Source organism: Coenobita brevimanus, chromosome 57 (assembly GCF_032717465.1).
Source record: "Coenobita brevimanus isolate Jiangsu-jjx chromosome 57, ASM3271746v2, whole genome shotgun sequence".
NCBI lineage: Eukaryota > Metazoa > Arthropoda > Malacostraca > Decapoda > Coenobitidae > Coenobita > Coenobita brevimanus.
The window spans coordinates 43,943,797-43,963,269 of record NC_137010.1 but is presented as its reverse complement, the minus strand read 5'-3'; the positions used below and the strand labels follow the sequence as shown (position 1 = coordinate 43,963,269).

Here is a 19,473-nt window from a genome sequence, read left to right as displayed (position 1 = left end):
CGTCTCACTCCCTCTCACACTCTTCCACTTCCTCCCACTCCGTCCCACTCACCTCCGCGTTGATGGCAGGGTCGAGAATAACAACAAATCTCAGCCCGCCCTCCTTCACCTCCCTGATGTAGTCCTGCAGGCCGCCATAGTTCTTGGGGTCCACTGTGAAATCCATGCGCCGGTCCATGTAGTCGATGTCGCCGTACTGCACGTCCTGAGAGGGGCCAGTGGGGTGAATGGGGTGAGATGGGGGTTGCTAAGGTGAGAGAGAGAGAGAGAGAGAGAGAGAGACACACACACACACACACACACACACACACACACACACACACACACACACACACACACACACACAGAGACAGACAGACAGACAGACAGACAGGAGGACTGGGGTATAGAAGTTGGAGTGGGGTGGGAGGGAGGAATGAGATGAGAGGTAAATCGGGTGGGAAGGGAGTGTGGGATGGGTGGGGAGAATCGGAAGAGCTGGTGAGACAGGGGAATGGGGAAAGAGGGAAAAGAAGGAGTGGGATGAGAGGTAAAAACGAAAAGAATGTGAGGATTAGGAAAAGAAGAATAAGCAGAGAGATGATCGAGATAAGAGAGAGGAGTGGGGTAAGAGGAAGGAGTAAAGAGAGAGGGCGGGATGAGGCAGAGTAGGGAGAGAAGGAGTGTGCTGAAGGATGACTGGGATGGGAGATAAGCAACATGGAAGGGGAGAGAGGTGAATGGGAGGAAACTGGAGAGATGGGTGGGGAGAAAGGAAGGAGTAAGTGGGGTTATGAAGGAAGAGTGAGTGAGTGGGATGCAAGAGAGGAGTGGGGTAACCAGCACTTTTATCTGTGTCCTGGTACTGTATGACGCTAGAGGAGTACGTCTATCTATCTATCTATATAACTAGGCTGCTTCCCCCAAGGAAAGGGAGGTAGCCGAGACAGGACGACACACTCCCCATTTACTCATCCATTCAAATACATTCATTCGCATCTTAGCCCCAAAGGGGAGAACGGACAGATCCTCACCGCACCACACCGCACAAGGGTCAACTGCGCAATGCAATCAGTGACATCCGCAGCAGAGCTCGACAGCAGAACTGGTTTACCCCTGTCACATCATAACCGACCCATCCCCTTACCCGCACCTGACCTGACTAGCTGATCAGACCAAATGCGGGAGAATATCCCCTCAGGGCTGCGTCATCACTTATTCACAATTTCTCTCCATTTATTTCTGTCACGCACAGCCACTCTTCCTTGCTCAACAGACATCCCTCTCGCATCCAGCGCTCTCTTCACACTGTCCATCCATCCTATTCGTGGTCTTCCTCTCAGCCTTACACCTCTCACATCAGATCTAGTTATCTTTTTCACCAAGCGCTCATTATCCATTCTCTCCATATTCCCAAACCATCGCAACACCCTCTGCTCAACTCTACCAGCCATCTCCCGAACAACTCCAGTTCTCCTTCGCACTTCATCATTTCGCACCCGATCCATATGCGTCACTCCACACATACTCCTCAGACACCTCATCTCCATTACATTCAAACTTTTCCTCTCTGCTACACCCATATTCCATGTTTCAGCCCCATATAACGCAGTCGGTACCACAACACCCTCATATACGTACACAGTTATATTTACAAAATATAAGTTATACTGTATAGAAAACAGTACCTTATTTAGCACACTGTAAGCCGTATTGCTATAACAAAAACAGCGATGATGTGGAAAAGCCCTCAGTTTTTTACCATAATTTCTGAATCATTTAACGATGACAGAAACTGTCTGACCTTTTCTGTGTCGCTCGTGACCGTACTTTCCAATATGAAACGAAGGTTGACGACATCTAACAATCACAGGTGTCCCGCAGGTTGCAGTAAAAAATTGGTTAATTGTTTGCATTTTATCACACTCACTCATTTTTAATAATATGGCCACACATCACAAAAGAAGGGGTCACCTAATTCATATATTTCATTTCAAAGCTATCTATCTATCTATATACCTAGGCTGCTTCCCCCAAGGAAAGGGAGGTAGCCGAGACAGGACGACTCACTCTCCATTTACTCATCCATTCAAACACATTCATTCGCATCTTAGCCCCAAAGGGGAGAACGGACAGATCCTCACCGCACCACACCGCACAAGGGTCAACTGGGCAATGCAATCAGTGACATCCGCAGCAGGGCCCGACAGCAGAACTGGTTTACCCCTGCCACATCATAACAGACCCATCCCCTTACCCGCACCTGACCTGACTAGCTGATCAGACCAAATGCGGGAGAATATCCCCTCAGGGCTGCGTCATCACTTATTCATTCACAATTTCTCTCCATTTATTTCTGTCACGCACAGCCACTCTTCCTTGCTCAACAGACATCCCTCTCGCATCCAGCGCTCTCTTCACACTGTCCATCCATCCTATTCGTGGTCTTCCTCTCAGCCTTACACCTCTCACATCAGATCTAGTTATCTTTTTCACCAATCGCTCATTATCCATTCTCTCCATATGCCCAAACCATTGCAACACCCTCTGCTCAACTCTACCAGCCATCTCCCGAACAACTCCAGTTCTCCTTCGCACTTCATCATTTCGCACCCGATCCATACGCGTCACTCCACACATACTCCTCAGACATCTCATCTCCATTACATTCAAACTTTTCCTCTCTGCTACACCCATATTCCATGTTTCAGACCCATATAATGCAGTCGGTACCACAACACCCTCATACAGCCTTCTCTTTACATCCATTCTAAGCGAACGACATTTAAACACTTTTTTCATTCCTCCCAGCACCTTTCCTACTTCATTTATTCTAAACTTCACTTCTGCATCTATTCTTCCATCCACAGCAACATGTGACCCTAGATATTTAAAACAATCTACCTCCTCAAGCAACTCACCATTCAAAACTATATTCATCCCCCTACCATCTATCAACCTCGTACACTTCATCACTTTACTCTTATTCTCATTTACTTTCAATTTCAAAGCGAACATAAAAAAAAAAAAAAAAGGATATCCATAAAAGGCTGAGCACATATCATGGAGTGACAAAAGTGCATAAGTATATAAATTCAAAAATAATAATAATAATAATAATAAAATGGAGGGAATCGAAGTAATAGCATGTCCATCAACTCCTTTAGTATCTGTAAGTGTCCATGAAGTGATATTGTGCACTGGCTTACGCGTCAACTATAATGATCATGGGAAGCGTCTTGGCCACAGCTTCAGAACCCGTGCGCGTAGTGGCAATAAACGAGCATGTGTAATAAGGCTCTTTTACCATGCCCATACAAATTACTGAGAAGAGAGAGAGAGAGAGAGAGAGAGGGGGGGGGGTGCCAGAGTACGTAAGGGAGGATAGTGTGTCGTGGGAAGAAGAGGCGTCACTGAGTGGGGAAAGAAATGTCTGGAGGTTCTAGTGTCCAGGCCACTCCTCTCAGAATGCAGCGTCAGGTGTACATATGTTCTGAGTGCCTTCAGTATGATTTTCTTTTTATGTCGCCACAGCCAGTCGATTTTATTCCCCTCAAGCCGGTGGGCCTCTCGTGGCGAAGGGGTTAAGAAAGAACACCAGTATCCTCATGAATATGAGAGTCCTTTCTTAATCGAAATAAAATCATCTTGTAGTGCCCATGATGAAGCAGAATCGCACATCATAGTGAAGGGCACAAGATGTGGGAATATCCTTAAATTATGCTGAAAATCCTGCACTTCGATTACTTTTTTTTTTTTTACTTTGCTCTTGCTCTCTCTGGATAATAATGATCAGTACAGCAGGAAGCTCCTCAAGTGGTGGATTACACATAATTAAGTTACTAGCGTCCATATTTGATAATGTGGAATATAATCGAGCAAGCAAGTTTGCTAATGTATGAAGCGTGTCATCCCATTTGTCTCATATCAGTACACACTGTGCACAACAATAGTGTGGAGACCTGTTGTTCAATTTCTTCTTCTTCTTCTTCATGATCTTCTTCATCTTCATCTTCTTCTTCATCGTCGTCGTCGTCTTCTTTTTTCTTCTTTTTCCTTCTTCTTTCTTCTTTTTCCTTCTTCTTTCTTCTTCTTCCTTATTTTTCCTCCTTCTTCCTTCTTCTTCCTTTTTCTTCCTTCTTCTTTCTACTTCTTTCTTCGTTCTTTCGTTTTCTTTCTATCTTTCTTTTTTTATCTTTCTTTTTCCCAACAGTGTTGTGATTTTTCCTTTCTTTCCTCATCGATTCTTTTCAGACTTACTGCTCTTCCTTTGGCACCTCCTTTTTTTACGATTTAGGCTTTTAAAGGGTTATATGGGATCAAAAGTCAAACCATACAAACACAGATTTTTGGATCATATGTTTTTCTATATTAATTAATCACGGCAATACGCACAGGAGTATATCGGAGTGCTGGAGTGTTTAGAGATCCTCCCGTATTTCCGTGAACATGTTAAAAAACTTTAATTTTCCATAACCTTTCAAACAATGTGCACAGGTTTGCTGGAATTTTAACAGTGTTCGTGGTGAGTCAGTTTTAGCACTCAGTCTGGTGCTTCCTGGCCTTTCCAGGAATATGATGACGAACTTTCAGAAAAGGCACTCAAGTGCACACAACAACTGTTAGTTTTTTCATAACCTTTTCAACAACTTGGGCAGTTCCCCTGTTGCTTTAATAGTTTTCAAGATAACACAGGTTCTGTGTTCAACTTGACACTTTTTGGCTTTTATCAGCAACATGATGGTCAATATTGTGAAAAGTCACTCAAGAATCACCTATTATTTTTTTTTCCACAACACTTTCAACGGTGTATGTAGCTCCGCTGCTAAGGCCCTCTCCCACTTCGGCGAAAGTGTGGAAGATATAGTCACGATGTGTCAAAAATCCCTAATCGTGGGTATTCGTCATCAAAATCTTGTCCATTCGTGGCAAGGCGCCGATACGTCGCACGAGGTGGAAATTTGTCGTGGGGGACCACGACGTTTTCATGCTGCATGAAAACGTCGTGGCCCTCCACGATTTTGTAAAATTTCGCAGATTAGTCGTAAACAACAAGGCGACGCCTCGGCAACGTCGGCGATTACCCTGCATATAAACCGCGTATGATCGCCGACATCGGCGAGGCGTTGGCGGTGAAAAAAAACGTTGAGATGTCATACGGTCATACGGCGACGCGTCGGCAATGTGTCGGCGATGCATCGGTGAGGTTAATACGACATAGCCTACGTAAACCGTACGATATGTACCGGGTTGTGCGACAGTAATATTTCATCTTATGAATGTCGGTGATATATCGCCGACATTTCGCGGATGAACCGTCGATTAATCGCCTTAAATACGCCGATGACGGCGAGGCACCTGCGATGGCCTCGGCGTTTTGTCTGCGAGGTGCGTGCGATGCATTCGCCGACACATCGACGATACATCGTCGACAGCACGCCGCCGTTGTACCTTTATCGCCATTGAGTCGCCATAAAAAAAAACGTTAAAATTTGAATTTAGAATAATGCTTGTGCATTACGCCGACATATCAGCGATATGTCGGCTACTAGTCGCCAGTTATATCGTATACTCCGCCGAGGTTTCGGCGTTTTGTCGTACTGGTGTCGCCGGTATTATGCCGACACCACGATTCTTGGTCAGAATCGTCGACACATCACCGACTTCAGCCACGATTTTCATCGTGGCTTCATCGTGCCTATTTACGCCGAAGTGGGAGAGGGCATCTACTTTAACAGTTTCGGAAATGAATTGATTCGCCACTGTTGTTGAACTCATTATGAGGCACTGCGTGTTCGTTCACAATTTCACTCTCTTTGCTCCCTCTCTCGAGCAGTTATAGCCTTCATCAACTGTTTCGATGAAGTCTCTCCCACATCAAATTAGACCGTCTTCGGGTGGTAAGAATATAATACACAAAGCTGCCCTCGTACTGAAAGGATTCACATGGCTACGATGACGCTTTTCTTTAGTTTACTGTTGCTACATCCAGTCAGTTTCAACTAAGAAAGGACTTCTTGTACCGAAACAGTTGGTGAATGTTGCATGTACTGAAGCTTATTCACTATAAGGATTCTACCGGAAATTGAAAATGAAAAATAATATGGGTGTGACATGGATGAAATAATGATATAACTCTTCAATGAACTGAGGACATTAACTCCTTCACTATGGTGGAGTTATATTTCGTTACAGTCTTGCTGCAGCGGATGAATGTTACGCAGCTTAATAATCTCCAGGCCCGACTGCCACCCCAGCCGCAAAAAGGCATTGATTATTTTAACTTTCACCAACGTAAAATTTTCTCTAACCGATTTGAAGAGCTTGAATTTACACACCTGAAACCGCCAATCTCAAGTCCCATAGGCTTAATGGTTACCGCACAATCGACCGTCAACTATTATAATAGTTACTCATAGCGTCTGAACGAAAATAGAAAACTTTTGGCATATACCTATTTTTCGCCACATAACCTTACAAAAAACACCCAAATCAATATGAAACATGGGCTAAGCCGTGAAACAAGCTGTACAAGTGCATAAAAGGGGGGGAGGGGAATTACCTTTGCATGCAAGATAAAAAATATCGATTCACTGCATATCATTCAATAAGGCAAATATTTATACATATATTGAAATGTATAAATGACGAAAAAATATGATAATATAAATAAATGAAATAACTGAACAAAAAATAAATTGCTTGTTGTTAAAATATTAAGCTCTGCATGTAAATAATACAATAAAATTCATGTGTGTGTTATATAAAACGCTAAGAAACCTGCAGCCTACTGAGTGTGTAAATGGTAGAACGGCAGAAATACTTAAAAGAAATAACTTGCAAGAACCGTACAATCACAAAAGTTTCCCATCGAAAATGATAGAAAATGGGTAAATTGTACGAGGAAACTAATGTTCCTTGGCTAATAACCTTACATACATGACTAACAGATATAATATACATTCCATTGCATCAAACAGGTCACTGATGCAATGGCATAGTGTTTGGCTTGCTTGATATGGGTGGGAGGTGACAATCAGACGAGGAACCAATGGGGCAGAGGGAGGTGGAGTGGGTGTGGAGGGTGCCCTGGGAGGTGGAGGGGAGGTGTGGGTCTTCAGTAAGGAGGGAATTTGCCTACTACACACTCTCACAATGGCATAGATGGGGAATGGGGGAGATCTGGGTGGGAGGAGACAATGAGTGGATAATCCAATGAGGCAGAGGGAGATGGAGAGATGGCCAAGGGGGGAGGGGTCTCCCACCTTATCTAGGGGGACCAATCATGCCAAACACCACCAGATATTGTTGTTCCCATTTGCTAGCTTCCATTTACGTCATTAAAGACGCCTGGCAACCTTTACTCACTTTTTTGTGGCTTCTGCTGTATCGATGTGGACCGGACTGACCGTACCTTGTCTAACACACATCGATCGATGATGAACGGACTTTAGGGGTTAAGGAAACCTCTCGTAGCAGAGAGATAAACGTAAGCAATATCAAACCTAAGTGTACAAAGGAGTATAAAGGAGTACAAAGGAAAGCAAACAGCAACAGACCTTATGGTCCTTTCGAGGCTGTTTGTTACAGAGTAGACTATGACTACGAGATCTAACTCAACATGCTAAAGGTTAAGGATAGTAAAGCAAGAAGGCTCCCCTCGCCTCCAAACCCTCCAGTTAAAACTGGCAAGAAAAAGTGAGAAAAACCACCATTCAGCATGGAAAAACTGACATGGAAATTTCATATGAAAGACTGAAAAGGAAAGCTACATTCTGTAATACATTATCTATAAGCTACCACTATGAACAACCTAAAAGACAAGGTAATAAAGTAAAATGAATAATCGAATAAATAAACAACTAATGCATGACACTATGTACGGGTATGTTGAGTTAATGGAGCATCTGCGGACACAGCTTGGAAATTGCACAGTGCACAGTGTGGATGTTCAGGGGTGGTGTGGCAGCCTTGCCTGGCGCTATTAAGGTAGGGAGCAGTCAATCAAGCCCCAGCTCTGCTCATTCCACTGAGACTAGGAACTTTCCTATGCGGGACAAGCATACAAGTCACCTCCTGAAGCAGTGACCCCTGGTACATTAAAAAAATCTTGATGGTGGTCACTTAAACTAACAGGGACCCTCAGTGATCCACACAGCCCATCACATGTCGAAAGTATGAGTAGTGACCGTTAACCCAGGGCTATCTGTGCATACCCTAGTCTGTGCATATACTATATTTGCATTTAATAAATTGATCCAGGCTCTAAAAAACTAAAATAAAATAAAACAGAAAATTATACATACACAAGTGTTTTATTCAACAGTAAACATATTAAGCTGGGGGTTAGACGACATATACTTATCCAGGCGACTTTCAAAGGTTTGTACTGCATTACAATTCACTACGTTCGAGGGCAATTTATTTCATATATTTACAACTCTATTGAAGAAGAAATGCTTATGTTCATGCGACTGGAATCGTTTGCCAATTATTTTATGCTCATTGCCTCTAGTATAATTCGAGTGATCAACTGTGAAGTATTTATCGACAGCCATGTTATCATGCCCTTTGAATATTCTGAATACTTGAATTAAATCTCCTCGTACCCTCCGTTTAGTTAGGGTAAAGGGATTCAGGGCTTCTAAACTTTTCTCGTACGGTTTATTTCTCAATCTAGGGATCATCTTTGTCATCCTTCGCTGCACTCTTTCAAGCTTTTCCATATCCTTTTTATAATACAGTGACCAAAACTGAACGCAATAATCCAAGTGTGGGAGTACTAAGGAATTATACAAAGTGAGGACAATAGTATCGGATTTATATTCAAATGCTCTGCCTATGAATCCAAACAATTTAGTGGCTTTTTTCACAGCTTCTGTACATTGTTTGCTTGGTTTCAAATCGTTTGTAATTATAACTCCTAAGTCTTTTTCATGGTTTACCCTATCAAGTTGAACATTATTCATGCTATAACTAGCTCTTACATTTTTACTGCCCCTGTTTAGCACTTTGCATTTAATAATATTGAAATCCACCTGCCAGACTTGGGCCCAGTCAAACAATTGATCAAGATCTCTCTGAACTGCCTGCTTTTGCAGTGCTGTATCTGCTTTGTTACCTATTTTAGTACCATCAGCAAATTTTGAAATCTTACAACACAATCCTTCGTCAATATCATTCACATATATTAAGAAAAGAATAGGACTTAACACTGAACCCTGCGGCACTCCACTTGTAATGTTTATCCAGTCTGATTCTTTTCCATTTATCACAACTCTTTGCTTTCGTCCGGTGACCCAATCTTCTACCCACCCGAGAACACTGCCGCTGAAACCATGTGCCTTTAGCTTCTGAAGGAGTCTTTTGTGTGGAACTTTGTCAAAAGCCTTTTGAAAATCAAGGTAGACCACATCAATAGATTTAGTCTCGTCGTACATGTTCAGTATAGCATTGAAAAAGTCAAGCAGATTCGTGAGGCAAGAGCGCTTATTACGAAAACCATGTTGCGAATCTTTTATGAGGTTGTTTGTTTCTAAGTGTTTCACAAACTTGTCTCTGATAATAGTTTCAAGCAATCTGCAAGCCACCGACGTTAAACTAGTTGGGCGGTAGTTTTCTGGTTGGGCTTTATTGCCCTTTTTGAATATAGTGGTTACGTTAGCAAGCTTCGATTCATGAGGCACCTTACTGCTCTTAGGTGATAAGTTAAATAGTTCAGATAAAGGCTTTGATATTTCATTCTGTAGTTCCTTCGATACACTTGGAGATATTTTGTCCGGTCCTGGTGTTTTATTCTCTTTTAATTTGTCTATTGCAAGCAGTACGTCACGATCGCTAACTGTAATGTCAGTGATTATGTTACTCTCTTCTATGGGAATGGGGGAAACAGGAATCGTAAGTATATTTTCTGTTGTAAATACTGACGCGAAAAAAGTATTAAGAATTTTCGTCATTGTAGTTTCATCATCAGTGTGCTCTCCGTTATCTGTGATTAAGGGACCGATTGATGGAGTTATTATCTTTTTGCTTCTTATGTAACTGAAAAATTCTTTGGGATTTGATTTACTGATACTTGGAATATGTGCCTCAAGGTTTTTCTTACTGCAGGTGGCACGTGGTGGCGACCGTCATCCACTCTCATGATGTAGTGCTGCTTACTTCTTTAACCTTTATCATTCTTTTTCTGTGCCTGTCCTCCTCTCATCCCATTTCTCCCATCTTTCCTCTCACTTTTTATTGCTCTTACTTCCTTGTCGGGTGGCTTTACATTGAGTGACAAGCCTAATGGTTTCCTGTAAGCCACGAAACCATTTACAATGCTGGATGGTAACCATATAACCAACCCATATGCACTTCCTACATGTCAACATGTGAGTTGGCGAAGGGTTAGTGCCCCTCCCTGTAAAATATCTAACTCAAAGTCAAACGGCCACCCCTTATGGGATAATGACGTCTGGCTACGGATAGATAGATAGCAAATAAAACCTATGCATCTCGACAATTATTTCCCAAAGAAAAACTGTTTCGTGGTAGGAAGCATAAAGAATTAAAGGTGTAAAGCAGTTGAAGAGGTTTATCCCTTCAATGCAAGGACGTCTTCACATTTTCTCTTGGACCCGAAAGACGACTGTATTAGCCTTAGCAGAGACTTTTCGAATGGGGGTATACATGTAGCTTTCGTTAAGCCCTTTCCTTCTAGAGATCTTTCCCACATTAAATAAAACCGCCTGTCAGTAGCAAGAACGATATATATATATATATATATATATATATATATATATATATATATATATATATATATATATATATATATATATATATATATATATATATATATATATAAACTTACTGAAAGAATTAATATTTCAGACAGAGAAAATGAGTCAGAGATGGAAAGAGGCTGGAGGAGATGAGTTAAATGAAAGGTCACGTCTCGGGAGAGGCGGCAGAATCCTGGGTGAGATATTACGACTTAATTTTCCTAGTACATGACCTCTTTTTACATTTTTGTTACCACAAAGAAGATATGATGTGACGGTGCTGTGTGAGGCACACATAAGAGGCAGTCAGGTGGTATGAATGAAAGATGGGACACATTCACACAGTTGGGGTTCACCTGATCCTTCTCCTTTGCTTCTAATTTTCCTTTTCTGGATAATATCATTAGGGTGAGAGAAACCTTATATGTTTCGCTCCCCATAAATGACTCTCTTTCATATGTATCTGGAAAGAGGGTGACAGACACGCTCTAATGTGCGCTAAGGGCAAAAAAAGAAAGTAGCTTTGCTCTTGCTCACGACTGAACAATATATATATATATATATATATATATATATATATATATATATATATATATATATATATATATATATATATATATATATATATATATATATATATATATATATATATATATATATATATATATATATATATATATATACTAACTAAAAAAGTACTCCTGAGGGCGGACATTTCGGCTAGCTCCTGCAGAGGGCTGCTTGGGCCTTCGGCCAATATATCTAAAATAGTTATATAAAATACAATTAATCCTAATAAATTATATACCAAAACACTCCTGCGATCATGCTCATTCAGACTATGTATCATATGTGGGGGCAAACCCTAAGGGAGCCGAGTTTATAGGTAACAAACATACAAACACGCCTTTATTATTATATATACTGTAGAGAGACAGACAGACAGACAGATGGAAAGATTGATAGATAGACAGATATATAGAGAGATATAGACAGATAGATATATATATATATATATATATATATATATATATATATATATATATATATATTGTTACATAGCCTATGATTTCATCATCCTTTGTCTAATTTTAACGCACAGTTGCTGCATGTTTGATCACGAGCGTGTTCTGCCTCAGTCCCCCCCTTCTACCGTTATAGTAAAGTCGTTCTCTCTGTTGTCCAGAGCGGGATTGTGAACTCTATTGTCCCCATGGCTTCATTTGCGCGTCCTGCTTACAAGTTGTATCAGGCTCTGCCGGCCCCTATACAATGAGCTCAGTCTCTGCATCATTGCCAGAGTTGGTCCAGCCACCGTGCCAGCAAGACTACAGGCGAGCTCGTGAACCTTGGCGCGCCGATACCGTAGACTTCACCATGGCTCGCACATCTGCTAATGCTTTCGACCCGTTGAGGGGAGCATCCAACAGCAGATCGGAGCTACCGGGAGCCCAGAAGATCAGGGGAACTGTTCGTTGGTTCAACGTGAAGGCTGGGTACGGTTTCATCACGTGCCAGGACACTGGTGCTGATGTTTTCGTCCCTGGCCGTTCGATCGTTGTACCAAACGAACAGCACCGCCAACGCTCTCTTGGCGAAGGTGAGACGGTGGAGTTCAGTCTTTCACAGTCTCCTAAGGGTCCTGTGGCCAGGGATGTCTCTGGGCCAGGGGGTGTAGCTGTGCAGGGCTCTGTCCATGCATGGCGACGCCCCACGGCTCAGAGACGCCGGCCTCAGGATCCTGGGAGATCTGGAAAGATGGACACCATTGTTGCGATGTGCATCGCGACGGCGAAGGCTTTCTGCGGTGATGACAGGGCGGCCCTGCGCATTCTCCTCCCTCGGATTTTCGAGGAGAATGGGTTGCCACGCATTGTCATCCCCGAGAGTTTCGCCCACGATGTCCGTTCCGCCTCTCGTCAGAAGCGTCAGCCCCGTCCTCAGCAGCCTGTCCAACCTCGCTCAACACCGCGAAAACGGCTGCAGTTGGATGCTCCTCTTAACAGAGGGACTGCCACCACTCCCGACGACCCGGCACCGAACTTGGACCTCGAACCGACTACTGATCACCACGCCTCGCCACCGGCAGTTGAGGAGGACACGGAGACCGTCCCCGACCCTCCAGACACCCTAGATCCTGCTGCCATTGACGATGGTGACGAAGACACCACCATGGACACAGGCACTGCTTCCCCTCTGCCACCAACTGAAACCATGAAGAAAAAGAAAAAGGGGAAGAACAAGAAGAGGAAGGCAGAACAACTAGCCCCCTCCATCAACTCGACACTCGACCTGCCTGCACCCACCACCGCCACGAACGTCAGCCCTCAGGATCAAGCCAGACAACGCATCCGAGACATCTTGCCACCCCTCCATCCCACCATCAAGCAGCGTCTCGACTCACTATCATATGACGAACTCTTCGATCAGCGAGACAGCTACTGGGACAACAACTTCTCCGATGCCCTCGACGCCCTACTAAGACTCGCGACTCCAGTGCCATTCCAAGAACAACACGAACAATGCCTGGAACAATTAATAGACACTCACCCCGACGATACAGCGATTATGGACTACATCGTTAACAAGATCGAACACGAACGACAACAGCATCTTCACTGACCGGGCTAATGTATGGCCCGGCCTGCACTATAGGTGCAGGAAATCTACGAACGAACGAAATGCATCATTGCCACTTAGATCTGCTCCTCATTTTGTTCACATCTCTGTCCTCCCCTGTACAGATATTATTATTGTGAGTGCTCAAGAAGTCTCCAGCCATCTAGCAGCTGTGTGTAATTTGAGTATAACTGTTGTTGCATTTTTTCTTGTACTGTATAGCATAAGTTTAATTTGTAGGCCTAGTGAAGTTTTTTGTAATTCGTGTAGGGATCTTTATGTCCATCAGTTTTAATATTATTTTGTATCTGTAATAATTTATCTGGCATTCACTGAGTATTATCTGGTATCTCATTTTATCAGGGCTGACTTAGATAAATTTACTCTTGCTAATTTCGTGTTAATAGAGGCTATTGCAGTTAACCATATATTTAACCTGTTTATTTGCCATTACATTATCCTTATGAGTTCTGAATGTTTTGTTGTTAGTTTGAGCATTAAACTTTAACTTGTAATTTTACCAAACTCTTGTTTTGAACCTGGAACTTTACGGGACAGTAGTGACTCTTAGTATTCTCACTTAAAGTGTACGTTATCTTTCTCTGTTCCGTAACATAAATTTGGCGACCTCATATCAGGATATTCAGGATATTATCATAAGGATATTGTTTGATATTTTGTGACTGTGATATATTCATGATGGCTACTATTTCTACACTTGATGAAGCCAAAGATTTTTTGTCAAATGTGCAAACAGTGTGTGATATAGAAAACAGAACAAAGAATGAACTTAAACTTGTTGCTCAACAATTGGGAATTGCAGTTCACTCTCATCATTCTAAAGATCAAATTGTTGGCATGATTAATAAAAGCTTGTTTAATGTAACTCCTCCAAATGAGCAAACGCAGATTGAATTAGCTAAGTTACAGCTAGCCCTGCAGGAGGCTCGTGTGAAGGAAGCTGAATTTCAAGCACGTGCTAAGGAGGCTGATGTTAAGGAGGCAAATGCTCGTATTCAAGAGGCAGAGGTACGGGCTCAGGCACAAATTGAGCTTGCCAGGATTCAAGCAGACCATGAGTATCGCATGAAACAAGGTGGAACTGGATCATCTTGCTCTGATGATTTTGATGTGGCTAAAAATGTTAAACTTGTCCCTCCTTTTAATGAATCTGATTTAACAAAGTATTTTCAGTTGTTTGAGAGGGTAGCTACAGGTTTTAATTGGCCTAAGGAGTATTGGCCAGTACTCCTTCAAACTGTTCTCACCGGTAAAGCTCAAGTAACTTATGCATCTTTGCCTCAGGATCAGTCTGATAATTATGATGTAGTTAAGAGCTTGATTCTTAAGGCCTATGAGCTTGTTCCTGAAGCCTATAGAGTAAAATTTAGGACAACTTACAAGCAAGATAAGCAATCCCATGTTGAGTATGCAAAAATCAAAGAAGATCTGTTAGAGCAGTGGTTAAATTCTAAGAATGTGGATTCTGATTTTGACAAATTTAAGCAGATGATTTTGCTGGAGGATTTCAAAAGGTGTATTAATAAAGATGTAAGCCTATATCTTGATGAGAAAAGAATAGATAATTTGTCTGATGCTGCAGTTTTAGCTGATGAGTATGTTCTCACTCACAAGAGATATTCTAGAGAAAAAGGGAAAGCTGAGAGTAAGTACGTTGCCTCTACTCAGAGTACAGGTAACAGGAAAGAGAATAAGGATTATGTTTCTCAGGAAGTAAATACCAGCTTCACCTCTAGATTTCAGAAAAGTAAATGTACTTATTGTAGTAAGCTTGGTCATACTACGGAGAGATGTTTCAGGAGACAGCGTGATGTGAACAAAAAGGAGTCTTTAAATATTCAGTCAATTGGTCTAGTGTCCACTCTTGAGAGTTCCCAGAATTCTTTAACTGAGTTAACTGAACCTGCTTTGAGGGGTAACTTAAATTCTCATGATGGAGCTCCTCTTTTGAGCAGTAACGTGGGTGACACTCTCAAGAGTTCATGTGCTAATTTCCTGTCTGATGGTTTTGTCAGTCCTCTGGACAGTAATGACAGGAAATCAGTTAAAATATATCGTGATACAGGTGCTTGCCAATCCCTTATGCTGACCAGTGTTCTAGGCTCTAATGTTAATTCCTCTGATGAAACTGTAATCTTACAAGGTGTAGGGAATAATTACTTCTCTGTTCCTCTGTGCAGAGTGAATTTAGAGTCTGGTTTTGTTAATGGTTCTGTTATGGTTGGGTTGGTTGAGACACTCCCAATGTCAGGTGTAACTTTCTTACTTGGAAATGATATTGGTGGAAGTCAAGTGTGTCCAGCTCCTCAGTTGTCTAGTGAGCCAGTGGCTGCGTCCCAGGATTGTGATGTCCCTGATGTGTTCCTGCATGTGCTGTCACTAGGGCTAAGTCTAAAGTTACTGGTGATTTAGAGGATAATGATGATGATGATGTTATCCTAGCTGACACTTTTCTTGCTAATTTGGACCACTCACCAGATGAGGCAGTACCCCGTAGTGTTGATAATTTGTCTCGTCAAGAGTTGGTTGAGTTGCAGGTTGCTGACCCTGAGTTGAAAGGTCTAGCTAACTCTGCTTACAGTGAAGAAGAGTCAGCCGGTGCTTCTACTTGTTATTATGTAAAGTCAGGAGTACTTATGAGGAAGTGGAGACCCCCAACAGCATCAGCCGACTGTGAATGGGAGGTTGTACATCAAATTGTCATCCCTCGTGTTTGTAGGCAGGATATCATTCGAGTGGCTCATGATTCCAGTTTGGCAGGACACCTTGGAGTGAGGAAGACTGTGGCACGCATTTTGAAACACTTCTACTGGCCAGGTATCTTCAGGGATGTTTCCTGGTATTGTAAGTCTTGTCACACCTGTCAAGTTGTGGGGAAGTGTAATCAGACCGAAAAGGTTGCACCTCTAGTTCCCATTCCTCCTTTTGAGGCGCCTTTCACCCGTGTGTTGGTGGATATTGTGGGCCCTCTTCCTAAGACTTCTTCAGGATTTTCTTATGTGTTGACCATGATTGATATGGCTACTCGTTATCCTGAAGCCATTCCACTTAGAAACATCTCAGCAAAGAACGTGGTTAAGGAAATGCTAGGTTCTTCACAAAGTTTGGTCTGCCTAAGGAGGTACAGTCAGACCGGGGAAGTAATTTCATGTCAAACGTTTTCAAGCAGTCTCTGAAAGAGTTGGGCATCACCCAGATCACGTCTTCAGCTTACCATCCCCAGACCCAAGGAGCGTTGGAGAGATATTATCAAACACTCAAATCGATGCTCAAGAAATACTGTTTGGAACATCAGAAAGACTGGGATAAAGGTCTTCCATTCGTTGTGTTTGCTGCAAGAGAATCTCCAAATGAATCACTGGGCTTCTCACCTTTTGAACTACTGTTTGGCCATGAAGTAAGAGGACCCCTTAAGTTACTCAAGGAATGCTGGCTGTCGGAGGAAGATGACGTCAACCTGCTGGAGTATGTGATGAAGTTCAAAGAACGGCTGTCCACTGCTTTACAGCTGGCGAGAGAGAATTTAGGAGCTGCTCAGGAGAAGATGAAGACTTGGTATGATAAGAAGTCCAGGTTACGCCACTTTCAGCCAGGAGATCAGGTTTTGATTCTGCTACCAGTTCATGGGCAACCTCTTCAAGCCAAGTTTAGTGGCCCTTATTTCGTGGAGAAGAAACTCAGTGATGTCAGCTATGTCATCGCCACACCAGATCGTAGAAAGAGCAAGCAACTATGTCACATCAACATGCTAAAGTTATATCACAGGCGGGACGAAAATAATCCAGTCTGCACTGTAGCTGTTCCACCCGAGTCTACAAGTGAAGTTCTCCCATGCAGCATGAGCCTGAGTGATAGTTTGGGGAAGAATCCTGATATCATGAATGATCTCCAGACTAAGCTTTCTCATCTACCTCCCAAGGAAAGGCAAGAGTTTTCGGCATTACTGCAGGAGTACCCGCAAGTGTTCCGTGCTACTCCAGGAAGAACCACTGTGTTGATGCATGATGTCGATGTTGGAGACGCAAAGCCAATTAAATTGCCTCCTTACCGTGTGAACCCAGTGAAAGTTCCTCTCATCCAGAAGGAGCTTGGCTACCTGTTGGACCACAAGATGATTGAGCCCTGTCAGAGCGAGTGGAGTTCTCCTGTTACTCTGGTCCCTAAGCCAGGTGGGTCACAGCGGCTTTGCATCGACTACAGACGTGTTAATCAGATAACTAAAACAGACACTTACCCTCTCCCTCGTGTGGAAGATTGCATAGACAAGATCGGAAAGGCTAGGTACATAAGTAAGTTTGATTTGTTAAAGGGATACTGGCAAGTACCTATGACTGAACGTGCTAGGGAGATTTCATGTTTTGTAACACTAGGAAAGGTTTTTGCATGTTCTGTAATGCCGTATGGTATGAAGAATGCACCAGCCACATTTCAGAAGCTCATGAATGTTGTAACAGAGGGTTTGGCAGGGTGTGTTGTTTATATTGATGATGTATTAATCTTCAGTGACAACTGGAAAGATCACCTATGCCATGTCAGTAAATTTCTTGACCGTTTAGTTCAGGCTAATCTTGTAGCTAATTTATCAAAGTGTGAGTTTGGTCAAGCTAAAGTTCAGTACCTTGGGTATGTAATTGGTGATGGACATGTTGCACCACCAGGAGCTAAGGTTCAGGTTATAAGTGATCTTCCCAGACCTAAAAGTAGGAAAGAGCTACAAAGATTTTTGGGAATGGTAGGTTATTACAGGAGATTTGTTCTTTAACTTTTCTATTCTTGTATCACTTACAGACCTACTGAAAAAGGGAGTTAAATTTGTCTGGACTGATAACTGTGAATCCTCTTTCAACAAACTTAAAGCTATTCTATTAAGTCAGCCAGTGCTCGTTACTCCAAATTTTGCTAAGCCTTTTAAGATGGCTGTTGATGCAAGTGATACAGGAGCTGGGGCTGTTTTGCTGCAAGAGGATGATCAGGGTATTGAACATCCTGTATCTTATTACAGTAAGAAGATCACTCCACCTCAAAAGAACTACTCAACTATTGAGAAAGAGCTTTTGGCCTTGATTTTGGGTTTACAGCATTTTTCATTTTATTTGTGTTCTGGTTTTTGACCCCATAGTCATTTATACCGATCATAACCCACTGAAATTCCTTAGTAAGTTTAAAGATAAAAATCAGAGATTGACAAGATGGAGTCTACTTCTTCAGGAGTATTCATTAGACATACAACATGTCAAGGGGAAAGAAAATGTTATTGCAGATTGCTTGTCTAGACTTTAGACAGATTGTTTTAGAGTAATAAGAAATTTCCTTTGTAAATTTCTTTTTCTTTGTGGGGAGGTGTTACATAGCCTATGATTTCATCATCCTTTGTCTAATTTTAACGCACAGTTGCTGCATGTTTGATCACGAGCGTGTTCTGCCTCAGTCCCCCCCTTCTACCGTTATAGTAGAGTAAGTCGTTCTCTCTGTTGTCCAGAGCGGGATTGTGAACTCTATGTCCCCATGGCTTCATTTGCGCTTCCTGCTTACAAGTTGTATCAGGCTCTGCCGGCCCCTATATAATGAGCTCAGTCTCTGCATCATTGCCACTTAGATCTGCTCCTCATTTTGTTCACATCTCTGTCCTCCCCTGTATTATTATTGTGAGTGCTCAAGAAGTCTCCAGCCATCTAGCAGCTGTGTGTAATTTGAGTATAACTGTTGTTGCATTTTTTCTTGTACTGTATAGCATAAGTTTAATTTGTAGGCCTAGTGAAGTTTTTTGTAATTCGTGTAGGGATCTTTATGTCCATCAGTTTTAATATTATTTTGTATCTGTAATAATTTATCTGGCATTCACTGAGTATTATCTGGTATCTCATTTTATCAGGGCTGACTTAGATAAATTTACTCTTGCTAATTTCGTGTTAATAGAGGCTATTGCAGTTAACCATATATTTAACCTGTTTATTTGCCATTACATTATCCTTATGAGTTCTGAATGTTTTGTTGTTAGTTTGAGCATTAAACTTTAACTTGTAATTTTACCAAACTCTTGTTTTGAACCTGGAACTTTACGGGACAGTAGTGACTCTTAGTATTCTCACTT

General features: G+C 42.2%; 1 pseudogene; it reads right to left on the bottom strand.

Moving 5' to 3' along the window:
• LOC145401976 (maltase-glucoamylase-like) overlaps nt 1-19,473 on the bottom strand; it is a 223,993-nt pseudogene that overhangs the window by 50,133 nt on the left and 154,387 nt on the right.